General features: G+C 43.3%; 1 pseudogene; it reads right to left on the bottom strand.

Moving 5' to 3' along the window:
- LOC146562995 (uncharacterized) lies at positions 1–25637 on the bottom strand (annotated as a pseudogene).
- Between the last annotated feature and the right edge of the window lie 616 nt (positions 25638–26253).

Genomic DNA, 26253 nt, shown 5'->3' with positions numbered 1-26253 from the left:
TCACCGCATGGAGGGCATGATGGAAGGAGAGTTGCTACGGTCTTGTTGATTATGTCGACTACGGGGAGATGGTCGGAGTGAAAGAGGACTGATCTTCTTGACCATTCGTGGCCCCACAGAAGGCCGCGATGACTGCCGGATAGAAGAAGGCAGGAACCGCTCGTGGATATAATGGTGAAACTCGGGAGGCCCGGCTGAGGAGAAACCACGTTCTGTCTTAATAGCCCCCGAAGCCAGCAGAAAGGGCGACGCCTTTGTAGAGCTGAATGTCACCGGTGTGTGACGGCCGATCGTCGTAAGAGAAGAGATGCCGTTCCAGTTATCAAGCAGGAGTTGCCAGAGACGGGGTTTGGCTCCGGAGCGCTATTGAGCGTGATAGAGTCGAGGAGTGACACTGCGAGTGAAGCAGGTGGGAGATAAAAGGAGCAGGGAGGAATTATGGGATTATGTGTGTAGCACGGTACGAATGACCCGAAGGGGAGAGCAGCTGATGTTTGGAGCACGTGGGACAAGTGATGCAATAGAGCTATTCAATGGGCAGAGAGGCCTGGAAACGTTTGGTGCCGAGGACTCAAGGGACGTTAAAGGTCCCGCTGTTTGCTCTTCCGACGGTGGAGAGCCGTTCTGGAGCAGACGGATGTCGGAGTGGATAGCCCGTGGGCTGGCAGAGACGAGGGAGGGGAGGCGACCAGGAAATCATCTAGAGATGGACCAAAAAGGCAGTTTATGGTTGTTGGAGGATCTAACATGGAGTGTCGGGGAGTGAGTCGAAGAGCTTGGGGCTGCTTTTATAACCGAAGGTCGGCCTGACTGTGAACTAAAAGGCCTCAAGATGACTCTGAATGGGCACCAGAAATCGGGGTGGATTGGCGAGACATTAAGGCACTCGTGATGTCAGCTTAGGAGAGTCACACACCTCTGCTGGCAAGTATAATGAGAAAAATGGCATGGTTCAGTGGGGTTGTGGGGGAATGCAGGGCGGGAATGGCTGCTGCCGCAAAAGCAGCAAGAGTGGAGATAGCAGCATTGAGACATAGAACAGCCGGAGTCATTAAAGTTATTGCAGATGGAGCGGCCTCCTAGGTGCATGACGGGCCTGCCCCACTTGTCTAAACCTTGTTGCTAAGGCATGAAGGAAGTGGAAGTCGTGGGTTTGGGAATTCCTGGTACTGGAGCCGGGGTCGAACGGGTAAGAATGGAAGGACGGCGTGAGGGCTGACTCTTGTTTTGGGCTGGGACGATGCAGGCGGAAGCAGGATGTGATGGGGCACAGCACGACTTGCAGGAGAGAGAAGAACGAGCGGCAGAGATGCGACGGTAGAGTTCCTGATCGAGACTGCCCCAGAAAGTGTCTTGGTTAAACTGCCAAAGGCGAGCAGCTGCCTGAGAAGCAAACTGGATTTGGTACTGATAGAAGCCGGTGCTGCCGAATCACAATGCGAGATCGAGTACAATGGACGGGTAGGAGTCGAACTCTTGTCTTCGGGAGGGAAAGGCGGTGCAGAGAATGTCTGTGTACAACGAGAAAGCAAAAGCAAACTCAAGTGGAGTGAGCTCTTTCACCACTCGCAAGTGGAGAGTGTTTGCTAGCGCTGTCCGTAGAAAATGCCGTTTTTACCATTCTTCCCGCTGTAAACAACACTGTTTTATTCGGAAAAAAGCATTGCGTGTATTTCTTATCATAACTTTGCTTTTACGTGGCCCATCGACACAATTCAAAAACTGGTATATAGTTTGAAGTCCGCACTTTCGACCCAAGTTTAAATGGAGACTCTGAGTTGTCGTCTTAAATTGGTCATGTGATTTTGACGCAGAGGGTTAAAATGTGCTCCAGGGTTCCTCTCTTCTGCCAGAGAAGACAGCCTGGTGTCTCCACTTTCCCCCAAGTGACTCCATTCAATGGACTTGGTAGCACATCATATACTGCCTGAATCAGGAATTTTATCCGCTGGGGTTCTGCTTTCCACAGTTCATTCTATGTGACCTTGCGCTCTATAGCTTGCTCCCATCTTGTCCAAGCCCCCTGCAGCCTCAATTGCACCATTTGACTGGTTTGCTTCTCCTCAACTCCTGCTCGCACCTCCTCCAGGATCAGCGACCACCTCTCTTTCCCCTGTGCCTTGTCTTTTTTTTTTTTTGCCTGCCCCGTTTGGCTCTTTTGCCATCAGAATTGTTGTCTAAAGGCAAAGAAAGATGCCCAACGGATTTACTTTACCAAATTGACCATCCCAGCCTTGCCGTAATGGTCCATTTGATTCACCTTTTAATGTTTATTTTATTTTCACTTACTGAATACGGGACAGACTTGACTGGGGGAAAGAAGGGGAGAAAGAAAGAGGGAAAGAGAAACAGCTGAGAAAAGGGACGGGGGAGAAGGGCAAAAAACAAAAAACAACAGAATGAGCAGGAAAAAAAAATGCATATATCAATCACCTGGATCACCTGCTAAGAAAGAAAAAAGAAAACAAGCAGAAGAGAACAAGAGTAATAGAATAAAGAACATCACAATGATATATGGGAATATGACAGTAAATACTAAATATTAAACATTATTGTGCAGCACATAAGATCAACAGAACACAGTGTGCTTTGAGGTAGGAGCCAAAAAGGGTGTAGTTTGTGGGTGTGATCACCCGTGTGTAAACCTGTGAGCATGGACGCGCTTGTTTTTTTTTTTGTTTGTTTGTTTTTTAAAAGGTTCCTTCATGTAATGATCTGCTAGAGGGTGTGGGGGGGCCACAGCCCCGTCCTCCAGGGCATGAAGCAGGTATGGAGGAGATCAAAACTCCAGACATCCAGAGGCCCCCAGAACACAAGAGACCAAGGAAGACCAACAGAGGGGCAGCCGCGCCACTGTCCCAGAAAGAGCTGAGGAGAGTCCCAGATGAGGGCTCACTCAGCAGCCGCGGAGCAGAAGCCAGGGGGAATTGCAGTGACGCGCCCGTGAGCTCCGCCGGCAGCCAGCCGTGCCTGAGTGACCGAGCCCCAGGCCGAGCGGCCGGGGGCACCCCACCTCCGAAGTGGCCCGAGCGAGCCCCAGGCTCCAGGCCCCGATAAGTGGCCGCCAAGGAGTGAGCCGGTGTGTACCTGGACGCCCATCCCCGGACACAAAGAACCACCAACGCACCGATGTCTGAGGGAGTCCGCCACTGGCAGGGGAAGTGGTGGTAGGGGGAGATAGGCCTCCAAACCTTGGAGGGCCTAAGATGTCCCCAGAGAGGTGGCGCCTGACACCCAACCTGACATATAGACACAGAAATACAGGCACACACATATACAAACATCCATTCCCACCCTCACGCTCTCATATGCACTTACTCCACACTCAACCAACGTGGAGACAGACATAAAGAGATGCTGTACACACGATCACACTCCCCAAGCGTACTCTACAAACCGGGTCTAGGTACCCTTGCCCCTGGAGGGGGGAACTGCACCCAGACCCAGGTGGTGTTACCCTTTTCCCTGCGGTGGGGGGAGGCAGACCGCCCCGACTCCGCAGCAGCAGGGAGGCCCCACACTCCAGACCGCAGTCGGACGGCCAACCCCTCCTCCTAGCCCCCCCGCTCCAGCAGGTCGCAGAGAATGGGGGTGAGAGAAGACTCCAAACCTCCCTCCACCCGCTCATTGTAGTGTTGATGCATGTGTGTTCTAAGGTGCATTTAAAACCCAGGAGGGCATGGAGCTACCTGCCAGAGAGCAGCAGGTAAGCGCATGGTCCCTCCTGCTAGCCCTCAATGTCTATGTGTATTTAACATTGAGAGGTGGGCAACGACGCCAGGGGTGAGGTGTACACCCTGATGGTACTTTGGATTCCGTGTATCGTGCCCACCGCCAAGATCCTATATGTATGTGTAATGAGAGTGTGAGTAATGTGAATGTCTAAGTTGTGGGATAAAATTGAGGCAGAGGCAGCCAGAAGGGGACAGAGGGGGGGGGGGGTAGCCTCCTCTGCACCCTGGTGACATACCCCTACTCCAAGGTCCTGCATGTGTGGGTGGTTGTGGTGGAGCGGGAAGAGGGAGGCAGCTGGAGATGGGGAGGGAAGGAAGGGAGGGGCAAGTGACCCCTCCCTGGGGCCAGCTCCCCCGCTGACCCCAGTGCCTTGTCATAGTTAGGTGTTCTACTGCTACCTAAACCCGCTCTTCCCTGGGCCACTGTACCCACTATCACCCTTTGCTGCAGCCTTGATACTGCAATGTCTACAGCCTCAGCAGCCAGGGAAACCTGGGTGTCACTGGACTCCCGATATTGGAGCAGCTTCCTGGACCGGCTCACCATGAACTCCTCGCTTAGGCTGCTAAAGAGGAGCTTCAGCTTGTTGTTATGACCATACAGAGCAATGCTACTCAGGCTTCGTGGCAGTCCCAGCCACCTGCGCAGAAACCTGCTGATCCTCATCTCGAATCCTTCCGCTGTTGAGATGGGAACTTCATAGACTAAGAGGGGCCACAAAATCCGGGGCAGAATTCCATGCGGATAAATCCAGGCCTTAAACTTGCAAGGAAGGCCAAATTTATCCACTGATGAGAGCCAGGTCTCCAGGTCTTCGTTGGAGGCTGCATCTTTCAGGCTGCGGTTAAATACCTTACCTATGCTCTTCACGGGCGCCTCATTAAGTTTCTTCAGCACAAGCGACCTCGACTTGGTGGGCTTGAACCTCATGCGTGCCCAAGAAATCATTTCATCAAGACCCTTCAGTATCCACCTGCACCCTGGAACAGACGTAGTTGTCACCGTCAGGTCGTCCATGAAAGCTCTGATGGGTGGCTGCCTGACTCCAGACTTGGTGAGTGGCCCTCTACACTGGACTTCTGCAGATTTGACCAACATGTTCATAGCAAGAGCGAAAAGGATGGGCGAGATCGTGCATCCAGTGATAATCCCCTTCTCAAGCCAGTCGGAAGTTGTTGTTCCGGAAGAGACTCTCAGGTGGAAGTCGGCATAGTAATCCAGGATAAGATTCCTGAACTTTTCTGGGATGTAATACCGGTTCAGTGCCTGTTCTACCAGCTTGTGGGGTACAGATCCGTAGGCATTTGCAAGGTCAAGCCAACAGAATCAGAATACTTTGTTAATTGCCCCTTGGGGATAAATAAACAACCGAGCAGCATACGTTGAAGATGGTTCATAGTACTGCCAGGTCCCCTCTGTTCTCCCTGGCTTCCCTAATGAGCTGTGTGACCACATCCGTATGCTCCAGGCACCCTGGAACCTTCGGGATCCCTCCTTTCTGGACTGAGTTATCGATGTAAGAGTTCTTCAGAAGATGTTCTGTCAGTCACTTAGCGACGATGCTAAAGAAAAATCTAAAGAAAATCTTCCATTCAACACAGCAACGAGATGGTTCGGAACTGCTCGATGTTCTTCTCCTCCTTTGGGATCCACACCCCCTCCGCTTGTCTTCACTGGTTTGCTACCTTACCCCTCCTCCAAATCACCCTCATGATTCTCCAGAGTCTAGTCCGTAGCCTCGGACAGTTCTTATAAACTTTGCAAGGTACTCCACTGGGCCCTGGAGCAGAGCTTGCTCTCTTTACCGCCTCCTGGATCTCCTTCCAGCTGGGCTCCTCCCCATCGAATTCCTGCTCTGGTGCAGATGGATCGATCAGGGCGTGACAGGGACCAAGATCTTGCTCTCTACTTTCGTTACTGTAGGTCTCCTTAAGGTAGTGGTCGACCTCTGCTTTAGAGCAGACAAGATACCCACTGCACTTCTCTCCTAGCAGCTGTTTTGTAAACCCAAAAGGATTCGCTAGGAATGCGGCTCGCCTCCTGGCCCTCTCCTTCTTTCTCCTCCTGTGCCACTCAGCTCGCCTTAAGGTCATTAACCTCTTGTGGATTATGCTACGTAATTATGCAAGGGGTCCCCTCTCCTTCTCACTCGCCGCCTTAGCTGATATATCTTGTTGGCTCTGTTGTTCATGGTGTAGAGGCTTCGCTGTCCGCTTCTCCTCTTGTCCAAACCTATCATTGTTGTCATTGTCTTTAGGCATTGTTCAACTTGTCCTTTGGCAGTTGCTTGCAGGATGGTATCAACGTCTTCGTCGAACTGGAGCCACTCCTTCTCCTTGCTAGCTTGAGGCCACTTTCCGCGACGGTGTTCTGATGACTTGTGAGCTTCGGGGGCCTGCATCACCTGGAGGCTCCGGGCACTGTGGGGTGATTCTGGGCCTGGTTCCTCCTTCGTCTCACCAGGTGTGCTTCCTGCGTGCTGTGATGCCAACACCTTCTGCTCATACTTCATTTTGGCCTGGTGGATCCGCACGCCATGTCGGTTCTTGCATATCTTGCCGCATATGCATTCCGCTGTCGCTGTCATATTACCATTGCCAAATGTCTTATTTCTTTGATCCATCCGGTGCGATTCCCTTCCACCCCCCCTCTCGGGAATCCCTGGGGGTATATTTCCAGTAGGTTGACTTGTAGCTTTAGTGGGATCTTCCTCTCGGAAGATGCAACTTGGGATGCCACCCCTCGCTGCCCCTATGCCGACTTTCCAAGCTGTCCACTGTCATGGAAATGAGAACAACGGGCATTGGAGAAGGGGGCATTTATAGTCTGAGGTAAGAAGGGGCGTGAAGGAGGAGTGGCGATATCTCCACCAGTTAGCCAGATATATTTCCATGATTCATTGTTTTAAACACCAGTTATGCTTAATTTTCTTGCATGCCATTGTTATGGAAATTTTACCAATAACCTGCAACACACTGTACCAGTGAGCATTTTGAAATTGTTTAATAAACACATTGCAATGTGGAAAGAAGCATCCCAGCCAGAATACTAGGATAATCTCTGAATTGTAGCCGCCAACCTTGCACGTCATGTACAGAGACAGACAAAGACATTCCACAAACTCTTACATGTTGGCCGCTCTCACGAGGGGGGCTATACCATCAGCCCCATCCTTAAAAAATATAACATTAACATTCTACATGCATACATACAATTTGTGTCAGGAGTGATCTTTCTATAGTAAAGTGACATGATTAAAATATGTGATTAATACATCAGAAAAGAAATCTGCCACCACGTAGCCATGTACCAAAATGTTCTTGCCCTATCTTGCTCTCTGTAGAAGTCTTTTTTTATCACAACTTTAAGTATGATGCTTAATGTCTCAAAGCGACATGCATTTCAGCAGCTACTTTTTTGTCTCATTTTCATTAAAAAAAAAAAAAAACAGCTCTGGCTGACGAAATCAACACTTAAATTAACAGACAAAATTAATCCCACAGTCATGCCGTGTTGGTGGTGATTAACAAAGATTCCTTAAAGAGAATCAGCTCATTATAGTCCAACGTGACTGGAGACACAATTAAGGGTAGAGTTGCATCACCGTGATTTTAAAATACAGCTTGTGTAATTCATGTGGAATATATAACTTTTTTTCATTAGCAGTTTGCTTCACATTCATGTGTCAGTTGCACAAACTGCATGAGACCAGACTCACTTCTCCTTCAGGTTTCCTTTAATCCTTCACCAGAAATAAAGTATTCTCATTTAGCTTGAGGCAAAAAGTGTCCATCAAAAACAGGTCACAGCTAAGTCTTTTCTCTTCCCTTTTCCCTTGCTCTCTACTTATACTGCAAAACCTAACCTTCATTCAGCCCTCCGCCTTGGTTGGGAGTCTTCATCAGTGAACATTTTTGAAACCTATGTTAGCATATTTCAGAACATGTTTGAATGCTGCAACCAAGGATATGTGGCAGGCTTCTGTACAAATAAAACTCATTTGCGTTCCTGTATGAGTCTGTGGTCATAGACAGTTAACATGTAGTATGACTTTTTACTTCGGATTAACAGTTTGACCTTTAACTTGGTATCTGTAAGTACACCAGTAACCTCGTGGCCTTTTCTCAGTGATGACACACTTTAGGCTCTGTTTTTCTGCGGTCTGCTATTGTTTTCTTTTTTGTGTTACTGAATTAATATATATGGGAGGTAGCTCTGTGTTTATGCTGATTAGATTGCTGCTATGTTAAAACCTGCTTGCACCATCTCTTATTGCAAATGAATCCAGTTTTTCTAAAGATACCTCTAAAGTGATGTGTTTGGAACGATATATAAACTACTTTTTTTACACATTACAACAGTATGGATTTGCAGTTTGATTTCAGGTGCTTACAGTATTTTTCCTATCTGCATTCAGGTCTCAAAAGGTTGCACAGCTGAAATACAGTTTCAGATAAGAAGAAAAAACATCTGGCTTTTAACAGCTGAACATATTGTTACTTCAGGCAGCATACTGTGTTGAGCTCAGCCAGCTACCAGCAGATCAGCTGATCCAAATGGGAGTCCACATCAGATGGTTGGTTCTGCTGATATCCTTCTGAGCGTGTGGTGGATAATCAGCTTACAGTTGCTGCTTCCTCTCCTGGCGACTCTCACACCTTCTCCCTTGACTCTCTGTCATGATATTCCTGCCATTTTTCATGTCATTTGTCTTGTCTGTTCTGTGAGGGGTTCTTGGTGGTCTTCCGATTTTTTTTGCCACATTTTTGGGGGATTTTTTTTTTTCGTTTTTGGCCATTGGTGGTCAAAAAAGAAAGACAGGTTGTGTGTTTTCACCAACACAGGCTTTCTTATGTTAGCAAAGCAATTGTAAGCATGTTGGTATGCTAATAGTAGCTGTAATTGAATCACAGAGTTGTTAGCCTCAGTTGCGTATTGTATCAGGGGGCTTAAATTATCATACCTAAATATCTAACAATTGTTTACTTCTTAAACCATTTCTGTTATTGAAGACTATATTGCAGTTTAGTTCATTCTTTTCCCGACTGTCCCTAACCCTATTTTCTGAATCCTGTCATAGCCTTAAGAACTAACCACCCAGAAACACTAATGCCAAACATTCACAGGTCATGAACTCTAGACGATGAATGATGCTAAAAACCAACAAAGTAAAATATGAACCTCAGTGTTTCGTGGAATGCTTGTTTTCTTTCCATAGTTGTTGGTCACACAATGTGAGCTGAAATTAGGAATTACCTAAGCATCTATCACAGGTTCGCAGCTGGATTGGCGATGTCTTTATTCTAACAAGGTTCACAGCATGGTGGAGGTTCACGTCTGGAGGGGATAGGTTTGTTTGTCAGAGATGTTTGGGAATCCTTTTTGCGCTCTACTTTTAAACCTCTGCTTTGCTTCCGAGACTCGAAGTGTGACCAAAGGAATACGTTTACTCTGGGGGTGTAGCAAAGTGCTGCCTCAGTCACTGTGGTGGGGTTGCAGGATAAAAGAAAATCTATCATTTTGCACTCAGAACTTTTAACTTCTGGAATATATTAACATGTAATCAAGCAGGGAGAAAGAATAGTGCTTTGTGCACAGCATCCACAAGAAGTCATTCAGGGGTGCTGGTGAAGCATAACAAAAAAAATCGTCTCTCAGTGGAAGGTTTGTATAAATATTATTTATGCAAACAATCATGTTTCTTCATGGGGTTCATGTATAATCAGGCAGTTAATGGCACACGTAATCAAAGGACAGCCTGATATATTTGTTAAATTTTTCAGTAGTGAATATTCTCCACCAGATACAGAGATGGCTGTGTGACACACACAGCTCACTCTCAAATCACCCTAAAGGTACCCTTCAGAGTTTGTAGTCTTTTTTTTCAAGGAAACAAAACGATAACAGTATTTCTCGCCACATCACATTGTCTCTATCCTTGAGCCCCAAAACATGCTGAAAACAATTCTGTCCTTGTAAAATAGTTTTGAAACTGAGTTCCTCCTTTTTCAAGCTGTCATGGTGTTGCATACGATGTTCACATGTCAAAGAGCAATTATAAAGAATGGTTGGCATAGTAAAGGTAAGCTACCCAAGGTCTAGTTTAAACAATGGGTCCATGACTCTAAAATCTTAGTAATGATTTATATAGTTATGCAGTACAGTTTTAGAAATGTGGAAAATTGGTTACAAATTGCAAAAGCATTGAGGTTGCACCAATTGCATCAGGCCAGTTCAGGCAAGAATACCTAAAATACCTATGTACTGGCTGAGTCACACTTTAGTAAAAATGTTAGTGTTAGTTTGTTTTAATAGCTCTGTCTTAAACATGTGAGTTTTTCTTCCTTGTTGTCGTAGAACTGTGAGTTTCATTGTGGAATGCGACTGTGGTGCAGCAGCTACACACTGCATGCATTGCTTACTCTAGGTCAGGGGTCGGGTTGGGAAGGAAGGGTTAACTGATGGCGCGACCATAGCTGGACTAGCCATTGAGCATACGGTGATTTTTCATTTTTATGGGCCGATGGGTTTTGTTTTGTTTTTGTTTGTTTTTTGGGGGGGGAGGGTTTAACAGTATAAACATTAAGCAGTCTATCTGGGTCAGATATAAACCAAGTTTAGGTGTAGTTTATTTTCGTTGTGCTGACATTTTACAGTCAGTTAACTCGTACTGCTTACTAGCTAGCATGGAGTTTATATACAGCTGGGTGGGTGCTATGATGTTACTGATAGTGAACGTTATTTTATTCATAAGGTTAGTTATTAGAGTTACCAACCATCCCATATTCAGAGTAAATATTACACGTTTCGTATTGAGCCGAAAACGAACGCGATTGTCCCGTACTTCAGCTAGAATGAAACAAAGCTGGAGTTATTCTGCGTCTTTACGCTGTCAGCTGCTTCGTCTTCTCTCATTCTCTCCCCCTCCTTCTCCTGTTGCTACTTCAATCATGATCAATGATCAGCTGATCAGCTTTTCTCTCTTGTTTGTTTATCGCTCACTTTGCGCCAGAAAGAGGAAACCAGCGGAGGTCACCCTAAACAACAGCAACACGTTTAAGCTTGATCAGCTGTTGTTAGAATTTATTTAATATTAATTATTAGTATCACCTGATGTTTGCTGGAGCCACAGCTGTAAAAGCTGCTGGTCATGTCGGTTTGGATATGTGGTGAGAGGGAAACATGAAGATGAAATCAGGAGATGTCCTTACTGAATCATCATAGTTGAACAGGTGATGAAGAAGCAGGTTTACCTTTTAGGTGACATGAGTTGAAGGGAAGTTATGAACTGTTTCTGAGAGACAAATAACACCAGGATCTTTTCTAAGTAGCTGAGAGCTGGTAACTGTCACAATGGCCTCGATTGCAGATAACCACAAACAGAGACGGCTCAAACGTTTTGCAGTGTTTATTATTTAGTCAACAAGTGAATTCGTGACAAGGAGTTGCTAACGAAGTAGCTGGGGGTCAGTGGGGGGTGAACGGAGCGGTTGCGTCTGGGGAAAAAAAGAGAACAGGGTTAGGAAGGCGGCAGGTGCGGGGTATCCTAGCAGAGGTGGAACTGACTGATATCGCTTACTGGTGACCGGCATGAACCTCGCTTTGAGGGAGAGGCGGTGGTAGTCCAGGGGTGTAGTGGAAAGGCTGGCAGACCTGAGTTCCGCTGTGTCCAAGGTGGTGAGTGAGGCCGGAGGGCAGGCAGGTGAGGTAGCATAGCATAAGCAGCATGAAAGGTGATAGGAAGACAGCATCTGCAGACCGTTCAAGTTTCTTTTAGGTGTTCTTTATTTTCTGGCGTCGCCTTTCAACAATTCTCTCAAAAACATCAGAAGCTGTGAGTCAAAATCTCACCTGCTTTATATAGAATTCCACTCACACCTGGATCTCATTAACCTCTACCATTGGGAAAACAGGGTAGACTAAATAACACCGTCTAGACAAAGAAACAGGAATAAAATCATTTTTCCACTTAACAAACTCATTCACCCAACGAAACAGTTTGAAAAGTCACTCTTCACCTAATCTGACTCATGAGGTTATTTTAAATGAAATAAACAATTTTACACAAAATAAACACCCCTTCATTTGGTTACACCCAATTGACATGATCAGTGACATCATATCCTGTAGAATCAGGAAGTACTGGGGTGGCCCTTCCCACATACCTGTTTTACACATAGGACCTGTCCAAAGGAACACACAATGGTAAGTATAACCAAACTACATAAACAAATGAAAGATTCAAATCAATTAATGATGAAGTGACATTTAGCTTTAAGTACAATTGCACAGATGACATAAATATAACCAATGCTACCACAAACAGACCCGGGATAGTATGTAGAGCTAAGGTTACATGTGCTGTGTTTACATTAAAGCATTATGATAGACTATAGGATAACAGAACACAGAATAACAATATACGCAAGTGACAATTGGCAAATGAATTCTGTCCTAGCCACTTTGTCACAGAGGGTCCTTGTATTCCTCATGAATATGAAGATCATCCAAGGCGAGCTGGGGTTGAGGGTGATGACAACGAAGGTCCAGGAAATCTGAAGCACATGAAACCAACGTTAACAATGAAAAAGTGGCAATAGCGCAAAAAGCCGTAGAGTCAATACCAACGTGAGGTCGTTGACAAACTGGCGGTGAAGGAGAGTCTGAGGGGGGCCTTAAATCCTCAACCTGATTGCCCCGAATCAGTCTCAGGTGTGCAGGACTGCAGCAGGGAGATGGCTCCGCCCAGGGGTGGAGACCAAGGAACTCAGGTGCCTGATAGCACTTTCCAGTCGAGTCTCCAGATCCTGACAGTAACTGTGCAGGGGTGGGTCTAGCAAAGTTTTGCCAGGGGGCCAGGTAGGGCATTAACAGGGAAAGGGGGGCACAAACAAATACTTTTCTTTCTTATTCTCCTTTAAAATGTCTAGCTTTTAATAAATAATTATCTGAATCTTACAACCAAAGTTTTTGTCTGATGTAAAATGTATAGAAATCATACATATACCGCCAAGACAGTGTACATCACTGTCACAACAGCATTTGTTTTCATTCAAAGGCTTTATGGCTTTAATACGGGGAGTGCAGAATTATTAGGCAAATGAGTATTTTGTCCACATCATCCTCTTCATGCATGTTGTCTAACTCCAAGCTGTATAGGCTCGAAAGCCTACTACCAATTAAGCATATTAGGTGATGTGCATCTCTGTAATGAGAAGGGGTGTGGTCTAATGACATCAACACCCTATATCAGGTGTGCATAATTATTAGGCAACGTCCTTTCCTTTGGCAAAATGGGTCAAAAGAAGGACTTGACAGGCTCAAAAAAGGAAAAAATAGTGAGATATCTTGCAGAGGGATGCAGCAGTCTCAAAATTGCAAAGCTTCTGAAGCGTGATCATCGAACAATCAAGCGTTTCATTCAAAATAGTCAACAGGGTCGCAAGAAGCGTGTGGAAAAACCAAGGCGCAAAATAACTGCCCATGAACTGAGAAAAGTCAAGCGTGCAGCTGCCAAGATGCCACTTGCCACCAGTTTGGCCATATTTCAGAGCTGCAACATCACTGGAGTGCCCAAAAGCACAAGGTGTGCAATACTCAGAGACATGGCCAAGGTAAGAAAGGCTGAAAGACGACCACCACTGAACAAGACACACAAGCTGAAACGTCAAGACTGGGCCAAGAAATATCTCAAGACTGGTTTTTCTAAGGTTTTATGGACTGATGAAATGAGAGTGAGTCTTGATGGGCCAGATGGATGGGCCCGTGGCTGGATTGGTAAAGGGCAGAGAGCTCCAGTCTGACTCAGACGCCAGCAAGGTGGAGGTGGAGTACTGGTTTGGGCTGGTATCATCAAAGATGAGCTTGTGGGGCCTTTTCGGGTTGAGGATGGAGTCAAGCTCAACTCCCAGTCCTACTGCCAGTTTCTGGAAGACACCTTCTTCAAGCAGTGGTACAGGAAGAAGTCTGCATCCTTCAAGAAAAACATGATTTCCATGCAGGACAATGCTCCATCACACGCGTCCAAGTACTCCACAGCGTGGCTGGCAAGAAAGGGTATAAAAGAAGAAAAACTAATGACATGGCCACCTTGTTCACCTGATCTGAACCCCATTGAGAACCTGTGGTCCATCATCAAATGTGAGATTTACAAGGAGGGAAAACAGTACACCTCTCTGAACAGTGTCTGGGAGGCTGTGGTTGCTGCTGCACGCAATGTTGATGGTGAACAGATCAAAACACTGACAGAATCCATGGATGGCAGGCTTTTGAGTGTCCTTGCAAAGAAAGGTGGCTATATTGGTCGCTGATTTGTTTTTGTTTTGTTTTTGAATGTCAGAAATGTATATTTGTGAATGTGGAGATGTTATATTGGTTTCACTGGTAAAAATAAATAATTGAAATGGGTATATATTTGTTTTTTGTTAAGTTGCCTAATAATTATGCACAGTAATAGTCACCTGCACACACAGATATCCCCCTAAAATAGCTAAAACTAAAAACAAACTAAAAACTACTTCCAAAAACATTCAGCTTTGATATTAATGAGTCTTTTGGGTTCATTGAGAACATGGTTGTTGTTCAATAATGACATTATTCCTCAAAAATACAACTTGCCTAATAATTCTGCACTCCCTGTAGAAGCTTTCTGATGGCTCTGTGGTGGTTTAATGCATAAGTGAGGGTGATAAGACAGAGTCCTGGTGGACTCCTTTGTCATGTGGTGTGAGCAGAATCATCTGCAGCTCAACATGAAAAAGACCAAATAATTGATTGTGGACTTTAGGAGGACCAAAAAAAACAGTAACCCCTGTTTCAATCCAGGGGATTGATGTGGACATTGTGGAGGACTATAAATACCTCAGAGTACACATAGACAATAAACTGGCCTGGGTTAAATAACACCACTACACTCTACAGGAAGGGCCAGAGTCATTTGTATTTTGTGTGGTGGCTGAGGTCTTTTAACATCTGTCAGACAGTGCTCAGGATTTTCTATGAGTCTGCTGTGGCCAGTGCCATCCTCTGTGCTGTTGCATGCTGGGGCAGCAGGCAGATGCCAACAGACTCAATAAAATGATCGGCGAGGCCAGTAATGTTGTGTGGATGGAGCTGGACTCCCTTGTCCAAGAAAAGGACAATGCGTGAAATAACCTCCCACCCTCTCCATGACATGCTGGCCAGTCACCATTCAGTGAGTGACTGAGATTATCCAAATGCACCATTGGACAACACAGAAAATGATTCCTGCCTGTACAACTCCTCCATCTAATGCACCAGTACACAATGCAATAGTTTCACCCTTTTTGCACATCCTCTACAGTGAAAATAACAAAGTTTTACAGTTTGCAGAGAAAATCAATTAATTAATCTAATATTCTGGATATTTATATTTGAGCTATTTGTAAATATTAGAGCTATTTCTTATTTTCTTATGATTTTGTACCTTTTTAATATATTGTATTATTTAATTTAGTTCAGTCTGTTACTGTTCATATTGTCTTGGAGCAACTGTAACCACATAATTTCCATAGGGATTAAGGGATTAATTATTCTGATTCTGATTGCAAGAAGTTGTGACAACCAACTTCTTGTCATTCAGAGATGAAGTCTGCAATACCCTCAACTGGACAACAACTTTCAATCACAAGACAACTGCACAGGTAACATGTCTTCAAACAGTTACACTCAACCTTAGACGGACTGCAATCACTCTCGGATTTTGAAAAGCTTTACAAAGTATTGCCATCTAATTTCCAAATGCAGACAGACAGCCAACAATTAGCAATCCATGTGAATAAGTATATTGTACATGTTAAAATAGTGATGTAGCACTCCATCTGGTTGTCAGGTCTGGTTGTCAAATGATAAATGGTAAATGGTAAATGGCCTGTATTTGTATAGCGCTTTTTACTAGTCCCGCCTAGGGACCCCAAAGTGCTTTACACACCCAGTCATCCACCCATTCACACACACATTCACACACTGGTGGAGGCAAGCTACAGTTGTAGCCACATCTGCCCTGGGGCAGACTGACAGACAAATGGCTCTATTTTGGTTTGTTACATTCCCCTAAAAAGTCCAGGGCATGTGAGAAAGTAAATTAAATGATTTTATTAATATTTGTATTACTAATTAAACTAAAACACAGGGACAAGCCACTATTACCTTTGTAAGAAAGAAAACCAAAAAGGGGAGCACTTAAGAGACATGGCAGGACATATCCATACAGGGTCAAAATCACAGCAGGTCCTATCTAGTAGACTCCAATTTGTTCATGTAATTTGGGAACCCTCATGCACACATCACACACTAAGGTTAATTATGGAGTTCCACATGGTTCCAAGCAAGGACCATTTCTATTTATAACAACCTTCCCTTAGGCAGTATCATTAGAAGGCATAGCATTTTCATTGCTATGAGGATGACACCCATCTTCATCTATGCATGAATCAAGATGACAAACACCAGTTTGTTATGTGGGGTTTTATCAGTTTTATTCTGGGGTCTTTACCTTACCATATGAAGTGCCTTGTGGAAACTGTTGTTGTGATTTGGTGCTATATAAGTAAAACTGAATCGATTTTAATTTATTAATTAATTTTCATCTTAATCCAATACAATCTTCAGAGGTGTTAAAAGTAACCATGACCAAATAAAAAAATGTGAACCAAGTTGTAATCAGCATCCTTCTAGCAGTAACTCTAGGAAAGAAAGTAAATATGCACCTTTCCCAAAATGTGGAGTTAATCTTTTATACTTGATCATATTAATGCATGAATAACAGGCATGGATGTATGACAGGCCGTGTCATCTTCAAATAATCTATCTTACTGCTATGGCCTGCAAATTAAGTGTTATTACACATCCTGAAGTCAAACCTTTTCACCACAATTCTTCTTGCAAAGTCTTTTGTCACGGATGTTATCTAAGGATATTCTTAACATGACACTTCTTGATTCATCACATTGATGAATCATACCGAATAAGAAAAAAGAAAAAAGTTTTCCTTTTCTGTTGCATTCTAAGTGAGATGGTGTTCATCTTTTCCCTTTTACAATGTACCTTCTTGTCATTTTCTGTTATAGATAATTTGATCGGGTTGTTGCATCTATTTCTGTATGATGACTCAAGTAGCTATAAGCATAATGTGACCTTATTGTATTCGACACACATCTGAAACCATTTTCTTCCCTCACTTGTTCTTTCATTAGAATTTCATGGTGTGGCGTTTTGTTTTTTGGCCTTTGTTATTGTTCTATCTTCGTACAGAGCATGCTGTGCACTGCTGCCCGCTGGTTATGATTGCCACCAAACTTGCACACATATTCTTTCTTGTCTCAAAAAAACTAAAAGCAAGCGTAGAATAATAGGAGGTCCTTTTTCTCTATAACAAAAAGGATTGTATTGACAACAAGCAAGATGGCAGTCTGTGTGAATAGTTTTTTCACAGGAGGGAAATTGATTCGCTTCTGCTCAATCAGTTATCTGACTTTAAGAGTCTTGTGATCTGAAAATTCCTGTCTGCCTGCTATTAAAAGATCTTCATCCACCTTCAGATGCACAATGTGAGACCAGCTGAGAAAATCCTCAAAAACTTCCTCGAAAACCATTTTCACCTCTTCAGACGCTACATCCTTTTCATCTGTGGAAATTAAGAGTGCTTTGGTGTGCAAATGAGACAAGAGTGTAAAAAGAGATTTTTCTCAATTTCTTAAGGGTGAACTTCAGGCGAGGGCTCAATGGGCTCAATCAACACAACCGCCTACATAAAGGTACCATGGGGTATTTAAACTGTGCAGCCAGGGAAATCAACTGCTTAGCTGTATTTAATGATTTTGTCCTTAAGATATGTACAAATGGTTAAAAAAAAGAAAAAGAAAATCTTAAAAGGGAGTATGATTACTCGGCTTTCATAAGGACTCTTCAAGGGAGAAGATTTAGAAATGGCCTGTGTTGTCTGTGCTGCTTTTGTTGAAAGAATTTGATTTAAAAAATGAAACGCTTAGCAGACACTGTGTTTTTAATGAGCCTTTTTAAGAAACTGTTACAAGACCTGCCATTGCCATAAATTCCACAAAATAAAAGTCAGAACTTTCTTGAGGTTTTTTTGTCTTTGGTGCATAATGTATGCCATAGAGGAGGTTTCAAATTTCAGAGCGATGGGCAGGAAATTGATCTCTATGAAAATTAAACACATAAGTAATGTTTTTCTGTTCTCGGGGAGTTAAAAAATATACATAATTACAGAGGGGAAGAAGAGGTGGGAACCTGCTTTTCTTCTTTGGCAGCTTTATTGTTTTGTAGTGACAAACAGCTCAATTTTTTGGGACAGTGTGGGTTTCATTTAGAGGTGAAATTGCCATTTCAATTCCCACAGCTTGACTGAATACCAAGTACCCATGGGACAGCTGTCATACTCTTTAATACCAAACAAAACAAAGGAAGGAGGTCTCAGTGATCAATTTTGCAGGTGACAGGCTGGTTTATTAAACCGTGTCACTGGCTCGTGAGTATGTTGGTGCGTGTGTGTTGAAAAAGAAATCCAGTTCGATCTTTAAAGTGAAGACTTTCATGTCTTTTTTTTTCACAGGTTTTTAATATTTTTTTAGTATCAGGATCAAGTTTGTAGGTTAAGTTGTTTTTTTTTTAAACTTTCTTTTATTTAATCAGAAATTATTTTCATATTATACCTCGCATTGAATGAGCCCTGTAATACAGTAATACCTGTAGCTGTCACACGTGTAGTCACGTGTAAATGGGGCTGGTGTCAGAGCAAAGGAAGGTCATATCGTCTGTTAGCCTGGTATTTGTCATTGAGTTTTTGAACATATTAGCAGTGATCCCTCTTTTTCTTTTTTTTCAAACTCAACTTTGTTAATGTTTGATCAAGAACTTGCGGACTTAAACGCAATATAACAAACACAGAGACTAAGTTTAAAGGATTTATCATTACACAAGGATTGAATGTGCACCGGAGTATCTTTGACAAGCAGAGATGTGAGAGGTGACTGATGGTTGAAATGACAGCGGAGAATGGCAGGAAGGGATTAGCTAGAAAGCTAGGAGTTCGGTCTGCAGGTGAGTAGCGGTAACGGGGAGCTGGCCAGCACACACAAAGGAGTCTAAAGCACAGAGAAAGCTAGCTGGCACACTGAGGATCAAAACAAGTGCAAAAAACACAAGAGGGGAGTCTGAACACATTTATCTAACTCAACAGCTGACACAACAAGCTGTGTTGGAGCTGCAGAGAGCTGAAGGTGTGTGCCAGCAAAGTATCCGGAGGGAACCAGAGTGTCTGTGCCTCCAGGGATCTTCACAAAGAAAGCTAGTATGTTTCTTCGCTTCCTTTACTTGCATCTTTTCCTCGCATCTGTAGATGGAAGAAATAGGAACCAAAGCTTCCAGATGAAATATCCTTGGTTTCACAGTATCAGTTTTAAAGGAAGTCAGTTACCTCAGCTGGTATGACACAAATATCTACAGTTTTATCTTATAGATCTATGAAATACAAGAGGTATTTATTCATTTAAGATTCTAAATTGATTCAAAATGAATTACACTATAGTATTACCTGTACAGTATTACACAACACAACGCAGTATGCATGTTTCATGCTTATATTTTTTTTAATGGAGCTTTACATAATTCTACAACACATTGCAATAAAATTACCCTACATATTATAATTTGATTCATGGGCTAAAGGGTGAGAGTATGTGATGTTGCATCTCCAGATGTAACTTTGACATGCTATAAATCTGTTGATCCCTAGGCACAACACTACAAATTATGTGCTGTGAAAATACATTTCCTTGTAGATGCATTTGTTTCTTTCTCCTCACTACTCCTCAAGGTGTAACTGAAGCATTAGAGGTTACTTCATGCTGGTGGAGAGGGAACAAGTTCAGATCACTGGAGAAGAGAGGACGTAGCATCATGAAAAGCATCCACACATACAGAGAGAAGGAGAAAAGGAGCAGGTAAAATATAATCTAGCAGCACTGGGAGCATAGGGGCCATGACAGTTCCAGTGTTATTAGCAGCTCTTTTTGGATATTTTAAATTTCTTTTTATTTCCTTTCTTCTTCTTGTTTCATTTACTTTTCAATATTCCCATTGAAGTCTGATTGCTTGTCTTCATCAGTGGATTATCCCAAGTAATTAAGCACTTTTCATCTTCCTGTTTTCTTCTGTTGTGATTGCTTTTTAATGCGATAATACTATGTGATTGCGTATTCCTCTTAACGATAAAAGAGCTTGGCATTCTTTTTTTTCTTCTCAACTCACGAATCATGGTGTGTTTTTGTAGTTTATAGACACCCAGGCACTGGCTTCACAGGATATATTTCCTATCCATGATTCAATGAGTCTTTTTTTCAGTGCAATGAGGATTTTTGATATTTCCAACTTCATTTCAATGAAATCTCACAGTTTCTTGTCATTAATTCAATATTTTTGCTGCTTTCCATTTTCCCACCACAATTTAAATTTTAACATAAATTCTCCTGTCCAGCCTGGTATGTGGAAAATACTGTCAAGTTGCCTATAAAAAAGGTCTGTTTGAATTTCCTGGTTTTGATGTGGTGGTCTGGACGTTCTGTTCTGCATTACTCGAATTTACTCCCACAGTCCAGACATGCATGAAAGTTTATATAATGATTCTTATTGGATGTAACTGGCCCCTGTTACCCAAAGAGGGATCTCTCTCTTTCCTAGCATCCTCCCAGCACGAGGTCCGCTGCATGGCACTGTGTTCTCCATTTGGATAGGTCTTGGGAGTCCTCTGGGGCTAGATCCACTGCATTCATTTCTCCAGTGATTGCATCCATCCACTGCTTCTTCGGCCTTCCTCATGGTCGGCAGCCTGCAGGGTCGAGTTGGAGGGGTGTTCTTGACACCGATTTCTTCTCACTGCGCATGATGTGTCCATACCACCGTAGACACGCTTCCCTCATCTTCGTTTCGACTGGGGCAACTTGGAGTCATTTTCGAACACCTTCACTCGTCACGCGATCCATACAGGTTAAGCCCACCATCCACCTGAGCATCTTCATCTCCATAGCACTGAGGATCTGCTCGTGTTTCTTGGTGGCTGACCAGCATTCCGCTCCATATAGGGCCACCATATAAAGTATGACCAGCCGTTACCCAAAGATGGATAACAGATAAAAAAAAGGATGGGTGATTTAATCCAATGATCTATCTTCTCAACAAGCAATCAGCCCCTGATCGCTGTTCTGAAACTCTGGAAAAGTAGGATAAAAGATTAACAACCTAAAATGTTTCTCATTGGTGTCTAACTGGAAAAAAAGGTTTTGGATTAGAACGACATCTTTGTTTGCTAGTACTGTAACCTGCACTATAGCTGTAGAGATATACACGTATGTGTAATAGTCCAAAGGTTGGTAATGTTTCTGACTTCTGGTGATATTTTGATATCCTGCCTCCCCACTGTTTTCTTGTCTGTGACCCCTTTGTCTCATCTATGTGCTTGTCTCTGCATCTTTTTTTTTGTCTAGCTTACTTTGCTTTTCTCTTGTGTCTTGTTTTACCTCCTGATTGTGCCTTCTTCCTCACCTGTTTCTCATCAAGTGACCACATTTTTGTTTCAGGCTTGGAATTTGTGTATTTCTGGTTTTCAAAAGCAAACATTAACTTCCTAAGACCCGAACTCTTCCATGGCATGCATTTTTAATTTTTCTTTGATATTTGGGCATATTGGGGCCCGATGAATGTAAAAACAAAGAATTACCAGATTTTTTTTACCAGATTTTTTGTTTCTAAGAAAAATGAGAGCCACATATGAGGATATTCGTTTAAAATTTCAGTAGACCAGTAGCAGTATAATGTACTCGTAAGTGGATATCAGGCCCTTGTAGAGCAAAATGGAGTATTTTTGTCACGACCTGCGGGATCGGCAAGGCGCTGATCAGCATCTCTTCACTCCTAGCCCCCCTTCTCTTCTCTTTTTCCTCTCTCTCTCCCTCTCCCCTGTTTTGCCGGGACGGAACTCATGGCGGGTTCACGCCCTCGGTCCACGCCTTCCCGGATCGTGCACACCTGGGCCTCATCAGGCCAGCTGATATATTAGAAGGAGGAGATCAGCTGTTCAACGCTGGATTGTTGTGAAGGCTCTTGTCAGTACACACCTAGCTCAAGTTTCCCGTGCCTCTGTCTCAGAGACTTAACGTGTTCCTTTGTTCCTAGATTCCCTGTTTCCCCGTGTGGAGTGTGGAAGGAGTGACAGGTTGCTAGCGGAGTGGAGAGAGGCTGTTCTGAGCGCGTGTGTGACTTCCCCGTTTTCCCTGGAGCCCTGGACCCCTGCCCCTCACGCCTTGTATATAGCACTAATCTCGCACTGTCTGTACATACACTTGGGGAAGATCTGTAATAAACAATCTCTGTTTGAACGCTACCCAGGAGTCCTGCGAGTGGATCCTCTAAGCAACCCGTGACAATTTTGGTCTAAATAACCCAAAATGCGATGTCCACATATGTGGACGCCAGGTCCTAGAAGGTTAAAGGGTTTTTTGTTTAAGTTCCTCTTGAGTTTCATGTATGCAGGTCCTCTCCTCCATAGTAGCATTGTAACTTTCATTGTTATTGTTTATCTTTTCTCTAAGAGATCTACTCTGAAAAAAAGAACACACATTATCATTGATGGATGTCTTTGGGAACACGAAGCATACTTCATACAATGACAGTTTAAACACAAACAACATAAAATTTGATCTTAAGGTACACACATTGACACATTTTACATTAGCGTAAAAAGAATTACAGTAGCAAGTTAAGAGCACTGTTATTCTGAGGATATAGTAGAAAATAAGCCAGATGCTGCAATAATGCAAGAATTCATATGAGCAGTGACCTGCCATTTCATCAGCCAGAGACTTGCTTTTAAAAAAATGGTTATACAATACAGAATTTAATCAGTATTATTGATTGGCCATAAAGGATCACAGGAGATATAATGTGATGCAGGTCATCTGTCTCCTCTGCTATCAGCTGTCACTGCTTCCCAAACTAAAACTCTGAACGCATGCCAACTGCAGTGCCTGACAAACATTTGGAATATTCATTAAAAAGTTGTGAACACACTGTGACTCGGAGGGGTGTCACCTTACCACAAACATTTATTACTGCAAGTTCAGTGCAAAAGCATCCAACACCTTCATAAAGGCCATGGCACTGACCAGCATGATGGCACTAATAGCCAGTTACACACTAATATGCAGCTAATATTTTCCACTCATTGCTTTTCCAATTCTTGCAATTTTGACACAAAAACAACTTCTGAGGGTAATCATTTTATATGCTGTCAGTCATTTTGGGTCATCTTCTGCCTCTGCTTATTATCTGTGTCACATATGGCATTGCTGTGACACCCAACTCTGCCATTAAAAGCATATGAAAAACACTGTGTGCTCAGTCTAGCTTTGAGTGACTGTTCCAAATGATGTAAGTAATCATAGCTAATTTAATCGCATTTTTTGTAGTATAATGTCATGGTTATAAAATTTGATGTAGACTCTGTGATGACCCATCTTGAAGACTCGAGCCGAGAGTTTTTGCCATTACAATGTTGGTGAAACTGAATGTCATCTTTACTTCTCAGAGCAGATGCATCTTTTACACAGTCTTTGCATAAAATGCCCAAATTTACAGCAGAAATAAGGAGGAAACACATATTTACAGCCCTGTACAAAAGATCTATAATTGACCAAAAATACCTTGACCAAATTTTACCATCTTTTATATACAGGTTATGGGTTTTAGTTGGTATCGACATGTTTTTTTTTCTTTCTTTTATTCCTAAAGAAATAAACAACATATCTCACGCAAACAAAGCAGTCACAGCAACAGAAAAGAGAAAAGAAAAATAACAAGGCCACTGCACATAATGGATTAAGTGGGACATTTCCATTCTGCTCCATAGCTTGCTGACACCAGCAGTGCAGACAGTCTCGCATGAGCCACAAACTTTAAAATAATAACAGCAAAGTAACAAAATGGAAAAAAAAAAAGCTGTGCAATGATTCAGAAGAGAACAACCTCTCCTGTTCCTTATAGTCGGCAATACCTTTTCACACAAGGCAAGTGGTCTGTTTGACTCTAACACAGCAACTCACTCACTTTACCACATTAGAGCTCCATTTACACCCTCTGCTGCTCCTCACCTGCTCCCAGCCTCCCCAAACCACTCTGTGACATGACGCGGCCATTACTGATGTGGTGCTAGGTGAGGAAAGTGTCTGACACAAACATTTCAGAAACATGGTCATTGTGTTGTATATTACCCGCTAGTGCGCTGAACTTCACTCCATCAAATGCTAAGAGAGAGAAGGGGAGAGCTGGTACACTTATCACCTGTCACAACTGCTCGTGGTGTGGTTTGACGAAAGGCTGCACTGTAGGCAGATTTGAATGCAAAGTACACCCATCTCATAGGTTGCGGCAGAGACAATTGTCCTGTATGGAGATACATTATAAAGATATATTTGAATTTTTTTAATTTAAGATTTTTACATTTTTAATTGAATTTACTGTCCCTCACATCGGTTCAGTAAGTTGCATGATACACAAATTCCCACCATGTGGACAAATGGAAATATCTCTGGGGATTATTATCAGTTTTGTCTTGTTTTTCTTCATAATAACGTAGAACAAACACAGTCTTTAGGTCTGTTTCAGTCTTCATCAACTCTTAAAGCTCCTCTGGTTCTTCTGGTGCTTAATGCTCCATTATGGTCATCAGCAAAACGTTAACCTTGTCGTTCTGGAGTTTAGTGCCACACTGGTAGTGTGAAACCAAGTTAACAGAGCTATTTGCTGAAAGGCTGATGAGACTAGTGAGACTACATCAAATAGTAAAGCCAAGGCAGAGCCAATGAATGACAATTGTATAAGTGACCTCACTCCCATTACTTTAGATATTGTGTTGTTTTAAATATGCTAAACATACAGCTGTGGTACAATTTATAAACAGAAAAGTACAGATAATGACAAAGACAATACTGATGGTCTACATTACATACATGGCAAGAATAATATTATATCCAGGTACCATACAGATGTGTTCATTCAGCTTAATACAAACCACACACCAACAGTGCAGAGGCATGTCCTCCTTCACTAAATTCACTAATCTCCTCTGTCGTCTTCCTCCTTTACTCCTGCCTGGGAGCTCCACCTTTAACATCCTTTGTCCAATACATCCATTATCCCTCCTCTGCATGTGTCCAAACCATCACAGGCTTGCCTCTCTAACTTTGTCTCCAAACTGTTCAACCTGAGCTATCCCTCCTCATTTCTAATCCTGACCCCATTCTGGTCAGTCGCACTAAAGATCTTAGCGTTTTCAGCTCTACTACCTCCGGCTCTGTCTCCTGTCTTTTGGTGTCAGTGCCACCATCTCCAAACCATACATCAGAGCAGGTCTCATAGCAGGCCATTTTAAAAATCTTCCCTTCTAACACTTGCTGCTACCTTTCTATTATAAAGCACTTCTGGAATTTATTTCCACTCTGCCTGCACTTCGTTATACACTCTGTTTGTTTGGATGGTTGACCACAGGTATTTAAATCCATCCACCTTCATTCCCTTTACTCCTTGCATCTCCATGCCCACCTCCTTTTCAGTCACACATGTGTTCTGTCTTGCTTCTGATTTCCTCCATAGCATACTCCTACATCCCTGTTCTCACTCGCAATCACAAAGCAGTCTGCAAAGATGATAGTCCACAGAGACTCCTGCCTCACCTCATCTGTCAACCTGTCCATCACCACTGCAAACAAGAAGGGGCTCATGGCAGAACCTTGATTTAACCTCACTCCTACCTTGAACCCACCTGTCACTCCAACTATATACCTCACTATTGTCTCACTGTCCTCATACATGTCTTTACCACCCACACATACTTCTCTGTCACTCATGACTTCATCCTACAGTCCCACAGCTCCTGTCTTGGCACCCAGTCATATGTTTTCTCTAGAGCCTCTAAGACTCAGTGAAATTCCTTCTGACCTTCTCTATATTTCTCCAACAACACTGGAGTAATTTAATTTTCAGCATGAAGCCATAATGTTGCTCACTCGTCATTATCTCGCTTCTTAACCTTTAATCAACAACTCTTTCCCATACAGTCATCTCCGGACCTGGAGAGCTGAGCTGGAGACTCGTCAACTGGAAAACTGTCAAGAGCGTAGAGCATGAGAATGGTACTGTTTTTCACTGTAAATAAACATCACTACCCTATAACACAAGCAGTGTGTGTGCTGTGCCAGGGTCCACTAACTCGCTTGTGTTACACAGGGCCTCTGCTAGACCCTCCCAACACACCCTCAATGTACAGCTGGGTGTGCCAGGTCTGCCTAGCATCCTCCCTTGTCAGCTGATTCAATTCACCACCAGGTGGTGGTCATTTGAAAAGTTCTCCTCCTCTCTTCACCAAAGACATATGGCCACAAGTCTGAAATGATTACAAAACCGATCAGCCACGCGCACTTGTGGATA

Source organism: Mchenga conophoros, linkage group LG12, assembly GCF_057382185.1.
Source record: "Mchenga conophoros isolate Kocher_MC1m ecotype Shallow Benthic linkage group LG12, M_conophoros_male_GT1.1, whole genome shotgun sequence".
NCBI lineage: Eukaryota > Metazoa > Chordata > Actinopteri > Cichliformes > Cichlidae > Mchenga > Mchenga conophoros.
This window is presented reverse-complemented; position numbering and strand designations above follow the sequence as displayed.